The following is an 8,522-nucleotide window of genomic DNA, read 5'->3' as shown; positions in this document are numbered from 1 at the left end:
CAATGGTGTGCAAAGGTAAATGGATGGTGAATGTGCAATTGTTGTATGATCTAAGATCCATTTTATGTCTAATTAAATTGTTTAATTAGAATTTTTATCACACAATTAAATTATGATTCAAATCAAAATTTTAAAAATTGTTTGAATGTGATTCAAATCTGAATTTTAAAAGTTGTTTGAATGTGATTCAAATCTGAATTTTTAAAGTTGTTTGAATCATATTTAAATCTGATTTTTTAAAATTGATTGAATAAAATTCAGATCTGATTTTTTAAAAAATGTTTGAATGTGATTCAAATCTGATTTTTTTAAAAATATTTGAATGTGATTCAAATCTGAATTTTTAAAGTTGTTTGAATGTGATTCAAATCTAAATTTTTAAATTTGTTTGAATGGGATTCAAATCTGGATTTATAAGTTGAATATGAGATATTCAATTTAATTTAAGTATGTATGTTTTATTTAATTGTTAAATAGTGATATGCATGATGGATGATCATGGACTATAAAAGACCAATGTGATTGGATTTATTTCTTTTATGTTTCTTTGGGATTGTAAATTAATTAATTTATTTTAATTTATTTTGGGCATGTATTATTAAGTTTGTAATAATTTTTGAGTTGTAATTTCATTTATTTAAGTTCTTGTAAATTCGCCTTGGTATGCCAAGGATTACTATGTTATATTGGATTGCAAGAAGTTCAAGGAGGTCAAGAGCATTTGTGGGACCAGTGGGAGGAATTCAAGATCAAGTATTGATTATGTACTCCTTCAGCAACTCTTGTAAAATGAATGAATGAAATACACCTAGGAATGCCCTGATTCAATTCTTGGTGGCTTAGAATTGAATCCCTTAGAAAGTCTATGATCATACCATATTTATTGCTTATCCATGAATGCATGAGATGTATGGGAATTTATGCTATTATATGATATATGCATGCTAATTGGAAAATGTGCAAAGTGAGACCTTAATAGTAATTAGAATGACCATAAAATCTTCCAAACAAATGATTAAGTTGGAAATGCTATAATTAAAGTAATTATAACATAGGCCCTCCATTGGGGCAATTATTTTAAGAAATTTTAAATAGTTGCATAAGATGCAATTAATTTAAGAGACTTTCTTAAGAATAATTGTTAAGCATGAGATGTTGTAAATATATAAATAGTTTGGTGGCCAATATTGGATGTACCTGAGAACATTAAAATTATTTGCATAATTACTGGCTCAATGGGATCAACTTAACTAATGCAAGATAAGTCAATAATGGATGTACCTGAGATTTTGAGCATTAGGGGCTAGGTAAAGGATTGAACCTCACATGAGATGTGATGGGCAAGGAGTTGCTCACTTATAGTTTATTGTAATTCCAATAATGGATGTACCTAAGGATGATCAATAGAATTATAAGAATTCAATCACCCACTAGAAATCCATCCAACTAGGATTTCCATTTTTTACTTTGAAAGTGTAGGATTCGCTAAGTTAGTGGGAGGACCAATTTGATTAAAAGACCATAATCATTTTGGTTAATTACATAATACATTTACTAATTAATCTGGTTATTTTCTGTAGTTAATTTTTTGATAAAAATGAGCACAGAACAATCACCACCATCCAATATCCTTGCAAGCATACTTGATCGCAATAGGTTGACAGGACCTAATCTGTCTGATTGGCTAAGAAATTTGAAACTTTTCCTGAACCTTGAACATATAGGATATATTCTAGATTCAAATTTTCCTGGTCCCTTACCTCCAGAGGCCACACAAGAGGAACATGAAACTTTGGATAAGTGGAAGGAGCATGATATGAGAGCTAAGTGTTACATGCTTGCTTCCATGAGTAATGAGTTACAAAAGCAGCATGAGAACATGTTGAGTGCAAGTGAGATCCTCCTTCACCTACAAGAGTTGTATAGTGAGCACAGCAGGAATGCTAGGTATGAGATATCTAAACAACTATTCGGTATGAGGATGTATGAGGGACAGAATGTTGGGGATCATGTCCACAAGATGATTCGACTGATTGAGCAGTTGGAACATCTTGACTTCAACATGGATTTCTAACTACAGACGGATTTGATCCTTCAGTCCCTTCCTGAGTCTTTTGGGAATTTTGTGACAAATTTCCATATGACTCAACAGGAATGCACCTTAGCTGGTTTACTCAACATGCTGGTTATTGCCCAAAAGAATATGCTGGGCAATAAAGGAAAAGAGGTAGCTTTGATTACACCTTCTTCTGCTCGAAAGTCCAACAAGAAGAAGGGCAATAAGAAAAAGAAATCTCAGATTCCTAGTCCTTCCAAGAAAATAGCTAAACAGAAAAGGAAGACTAAAGCTGATGGAGGCAAAGGAAAGTGTTTCCACTACCAAAAGGATGGGCACTGGAAAAGGAACTGCCCATAGTATCTTGCTTCTCTGAAGGATAAGAAGGATAGACCTTCAGAAGGTATGTCCATATCTTGTTATTTAGATTCTGATGATACTCATAGTTCATCTACAGCTTGGGTTTTAGATACTGGTGCCAGTTCTCACATTTCTAATGATATGCAGGAACTAGCAAATAGTAGCAGCTTGCGTTCTCAAGATATTAGAGTCCGGATTGGCAATGGCTCAACTGTTGAAGTTTTAGCCATAGGATCTAAATCTTTTTACATGTTTGGACATGTTTTGTGTTTGGATAATATTTTATATGTACCTAATGCTTTTAAGAACATCATTTCTATATCTAGCTTGACTAGAAATGGCTATGAATTTCAGTTCACAGATGATGTTTGCAATATTTATTTTGGAAATAAATATGTTGGTTCGGGTTATATGAATAATGGTTTTTATTATTTGGATAATAATGACAAATACAAATTGAATGCAAGTGATCTAAAAGAATGCAATGCCATGGTGAAAACCAACTCAAGTTCAAAATATATTTGACACTTAAGATTATGTCATGTTGCAGAAGATAGAATTGCAAAACTGGAGAAAATGGGGATTCTATCCTTATTGGGCTTTGAGCCTACTCCAACTTGTGAATCTTGCCTTCAGGGCAAAATGACTAGATTACCCTCTGTTGGACAAGGGCTAAGAGCTAAAAATATTTTGGAACTAATACATAGTGATGTATGTGGTCCAGTTAAAGAAATGGCTAAAGGGGATTTTTATTATTTTATTACCTTTACTGATGATAAATTAAGATTTGGGTATTTGTATTTGATGAAATACAAACATGAATCCTTTGAAAAGTTTAAAGAATTTAAATCTGAAGTAGAAAATCAAACAGGAAAGAGTATTAAAGCTCTTCGATCAGATCGTGGAGGTGAATATTTGAGTACTGAATTTGATGAATACTTGAGAGAGCATGGCATTGTTTCTCAGCTAACTCCTCCAGGAACGCCACAGCTGAATAGTGTCTCTGAAAGGAGAAATCGTACCCTATTGGATATGGTACGTAGTATGATGAGCTATACTGATATGCCAATCTTCTTTTGGGGATTTGCATTAGAATCAACTTTGTATATTCTGAATAGGATTCCATCAAAATTAGTTTCTTCCACACCTTATGAGATATGGCATGGAAGAAAACCAAGTCTTAAACATATTAAGATTTGAGGTTGTCCAGCTTATATCAAAAAGCTGAACACTGATAAATTGGAGACCAGATCAGAAAAAGGTCGATTTGTTGGATATCCAAAAGATAGTTTTGGATATTATTTTTATTTGCCTACTTCACAAAAGATTGTGATAAGTAAAGATGCCACATTTCTTGAACAATAGTTTGTTCAAGAAGGAGGCAAAGGAAGGCAAATAGAGTTAGAATTGGAGAATTCTGACCAACCAACAGATCAGATGGATATAGATCCATCTAGTCAACCTATACCCATTGATGAAACATCTATAGCTGTTCCTTGTAGAACAACCAGGGTATCTCACCCACCAGTGAGATATGATTTTCTTTATGAAGAAGAACAAGAGTTGTCTATTCATGAAGAAGTAGATCATGGAGATGATCCACTTTCCTATGAAGAAGCTATATCAGATATAGACTCTTCAAAATGGATTGATGCTATGAAATCCGAGATTGATTCCATGTATAAGAATCAAGTTTGGGATCTTGTTGACCCACCTGAAGGTATTGTACCTATGAGGAGACTTTCTCGCCTGTTGCCATGCTTAAATCAATTAGAATTTTATTAGCAATAGCTGCATACTATGATTATGAGATTTGGCAGATGGATGTCAAAACAGCTTTTCTCAATGGATACATTGAAGAAAACATTTTCATGGAACAACCTAGGGGTTTTGAATCCCAAGATGGTTCCAAGGTATGCCAGCTAAAGCGATCCATTTCTGGGTTGAAACAAGCTTCGAGGAGTTGGAACATCCTTTGGTTTTATCAAAAATGAGGATGAGCCATGTATATATAAGAAGGTTAGTGACAGTGCTATCACTTTCCTTGTCTTATATGTGGATGACATACTATTGATGGGTAATGACACAGGTATGTTGACAACTATAAAGGTATGGTTATCAAATGCATTCTCCATGAAAGACTTAGGAGAGGCAACCTATATTCTTGGGATTCACATATATAGAGATAGAGCGAAAAGAATAATTGGTTTATCCCAAAGTCTATACTTGGAAAAGGTATTAAAGAGGTTTAACATGCTTGATTCCAAGAGAGGATTGTTACCAGTGAGACATGGTATCCACCTTTCTAAAGAGATGTCTCCAAAGACACCTGAAGAAAGAGATAAGATGGTCAGGATTCCATATGCTTCGGCTATTGGAAGTTTAATGTATGCAATGTTGTGTACTATGCCAGATATCGCATATGCTATTAGTTTGACTAGCAGGTATCAATCCAATCCAGGTTTGGAACACTGGATAGCTGTCAAGAATATCCTTAAGTACTTGAGAAGAACTAAGGATTTATTCTTGATTTATGAAGGTGGAGACTTGCAATTGGATGGTTATACTGATTCTGATTTCCAATCAGATATCGATGATAGAAAGTCTACCTCTGGATATGTGTTTATTTGTAATGGAGGTGCAGTCAGTTGGAAGAGTTCCAAATAGAGCACGACTGCAGATTCCACTACAGAGGCTAAGTATATTGCTGCATCAGATGCTACAAAGGAAGCTGTTTGCATAAAGAAGTTTGTGAAAGAACTTACAGTAGTTCCTTCCATTGAGTCAGCAGTTCCACTACACTGTGACAACAATGGAGCAGTCATACAGGCTAAGGAACCAAGGTCTCACCAGAAATCCAAACACATAGAAAGGCGCTACCACATTACCAGAGAAATAGTTGGGCGAGGCGATGTAGCCATGCAGAAAATAGCATCAGCTGAAAATCCAGCTGATCCATTCACTAAGCCTATGTCACAGACTCAGTTAGACCGACATCTTGAGAAGATAGGTCTAAAATATTGTAATGAATGACTCTAGTGCTAGTGGGAGATTGTTAGTAGTATGCCCTAGAGCATATCATTTAGTATGTATCTTGTACATATTTTTATTAATAAAAGGCATTTCCACTTTTCCGTTTACATAATATATTTATGTGTAATAGAAAAGGTCCATTGATATTTTGTTAGAAATATTATTCTTAAGTTGTTAAGAATATTAGAGACAATATTTCTAGCACAAAGTATCATAAATAGGTTCACAATCGAGGATACTTCATAATAAGGATATGACTTATCCAGAAAGATTGTATTTATGTTTGTTACCAAGTTATTTATATGAGATATAAATAAGATGGAATGGTGAGTCTCATGCCATATAACAAACATGATAGGCACTTATAAATGATAAGTAGGCCGAACCAGTGATATTTATGACAAGCACATAGAGTTTACTCTTGTCAATATTTTGTCATAAATCATATCAGTGCATATAATCTTTAGACCTGAGATAGCACAGTTATCTTGTATATAGGTAGTTTGAGTTTGATGCTGCTTTCATACTTGTACTATGTATGGGTATATGGGCATCTGTTGGCTCCTACTACTTATATATGGAGGTAGGTGTTGATCAAGATGGAATCTGTTCCTCTAAGTAAATAGAGATAAAATCCTATGTTCATTTAATTGTTCTTGATGTTTCAAGTTCCTGGCCAGGATAGATAGATTTATTCAGAAAAGAGTTTCTGATGAGAAAATCTTTTTAATCAAGAGCTGAAATTAAAAGAGAACATAATATTCATAGCAAATGGAGTTTGACATAAACCATGACTCCAGCTTGAGTTGGGATTTTGTAACAGAGAGATTCTAGTGCATGGTAACATATGATTATAGATTCATTTAAGGTAAACCTTATTACTAATTGGGTGTCCATGGCATGCTATGCTAGGTGTTAACCATGGTCTATGAGTTGCATAAAATGATTTAGAGAAATCATTTATGGTAAGAAAGAGTTCTGATGATATTAAGAGTTGATATCATGTCTCATTGCCAATTAGTGATGAGCCTAGTAAGTCACACACATACACAAGTTATCACCTATTTAAATATGATTTAATTAATTAATTAAAGAGTTTAATTGATTAATTAAATAGGTTTGGTTTGCAATTAGATTGCAAAGTTCCTAGCATGACTTGAAACCAAATATAGATTATTGGATGTATAGTATAAGTTAAATTTATATTTAAAGTGTTTATGAATTTAATTAATGAGAAATTAATTAATAGAGATTAATTAATTAATTTATATTTGATATAAATTAATTAGAAGAAGAAAAATAATTATTTTGGGTTGAGAACTCAAAATTAAGACACAGGGGCATTTTGGTCATTTCACAGTATGACACGTGGCACCATGAGATGGTGACACATGGGATTACACATAAGCTTGCCAAATATTTTTTAATCATGTAAGATGATTAAAATCAAGATTAAATATAGGTTTGACACTTGGCACAATGTGATTGGGTCACTTAAACCTAGAGCTAATCAAATGGTGACATGTGGCAAGGGTTTAATGTGTTAACCTAGCTATGTAAGTGTTGTTATGAAAAAGAAGAATACAACCAGCAGCCACTCCTCTCCTTTTTCATGCCATTTTGAGGCTCTCCATCTATTCTTCCTCATCTCTCATCAATTCAAAGAGATTAGTCATCAATCTCTTGAATTAAGAACACTAGAAATTGTTTCTAGTGTCATGTTTACATCTCTAATCTCTTAAAAGGCAAAACTTGAATTTCTAATTAATAGAAAAAGCTTTAAAAGTTGTTCAAGGGCTGCCATAGGTGTTCTTGGTGTGGACAAGCTAGAGGAACAACATTTGGTGTCCTGAAGATAAATCTCAAAGGCGTAGACACGCTGCAGCGCATCAAGAAGTTAGTGTAATCGTTCTTGATTTAATCTAGGGTTCTAAAATTAATCTGATTAATTTTAAAATATTAAATGAAAAAAAAAATCCAAAAACATATTAAAAGAGTTTTAATATGTTGTTTATCATTGAAATCTCATAGATAAAAATAAATCTTGCATGATGCATGTGACCCTAGGTGAAAATTTTTGAATTCAATGGTATAAACTTGTGTTTTTCACGCTTCCATTCCTTCACATTGTATGAAGATTAAGGAAGATCTTGCAGAGTTAAATGACTCAAGAAAAGTCACGAAAAAAAAAACGAAATGCTACAATTACAATTGATGATGGTATTGACTGTGAATGTTTGAATGTGAATGATGATAAAGAAAAGGCAAAAGATCCTTTACAAGATGATTGGTTAATAGATTCTGTTTGCCCATTTCATATTTGCTCGAAAAAAGAATGGTTTGATTTGATTGAAGAAAAAAAAGGAGAAAAAGTGAAGTAAGGCAATGAAAACAAGAAGGAAGTTGAAGGTGTTATAAGAGGGAAGATCAAGTTGCATGGTGATTGAGTAAAAGTATTTAATGAAGTGAGATATGTTCCTAAATTTGAAAGCAAATTAAATTCCTTAGGTAAGCTATATTCTTTAGGTTATGAGTGTTTTATTCATGATGAAGTAATGAGAGTTAGCCAAGGTACTCTTGTGATCGTGAAGGGTGAGAAGATTAGTACAAAGAATCTCTACAATTTGAAAGGAAACGCATTAATTAGAAGAATGCAAGTTAAGGCAAGAGGCGATATCAACAGTCAAGAGTTCAAAAAAGTACCTAAGAAAAAATTGACTTTTACAGAAGTTGTGAAAACTAATTCTATTTAACTTAGAGGTGGAGATTATTAAAGTCCAAGTTCAATTAGAATTAAAAATTAAAATTAATTAGGAAGTTAGATAAAATAGAAAGTTTAGTAGAATTTAAATTATGAAATTTAATAATTAGAGTTCCAAAAGGACTAGGTTTTTAGTGGCTATATATACAAGTGATTGGTTGGCTTTTGTGTTGTAGAGAACTCACGAGGTTGAGAGATGTGCCAAATTCCATGAGTTTTGTTTGAATAACTTGTAAGGGTGAGAAAAATAATTAATAACTGTAATTATTTTTTCTTTGTTAGTGGATTTGTTGGTGAAGTAGACTTACAACT

The sequence above is a fragment of the Hevea brasiliensis genome, chromosome 4 (assembly GCF_030052815.1).
Source record: "Hevea brasiliensis isolate MT/VB/25A 57/8 chromosome 4, ASM3005281v1, whole genome shotgun sequence".
Taxonomy (NCBI): Eukaryota; Viridiplantae; Streptophyta; class Magnoliopsida; order Malpighiales; family Euphorbiaceae; genus Hevea; species Hevea brasiliensis.
The sequence above is the reverse complement of the archived record's forward strand: the minus strand, read 5'-3'. Positions refer to the sequence as shown.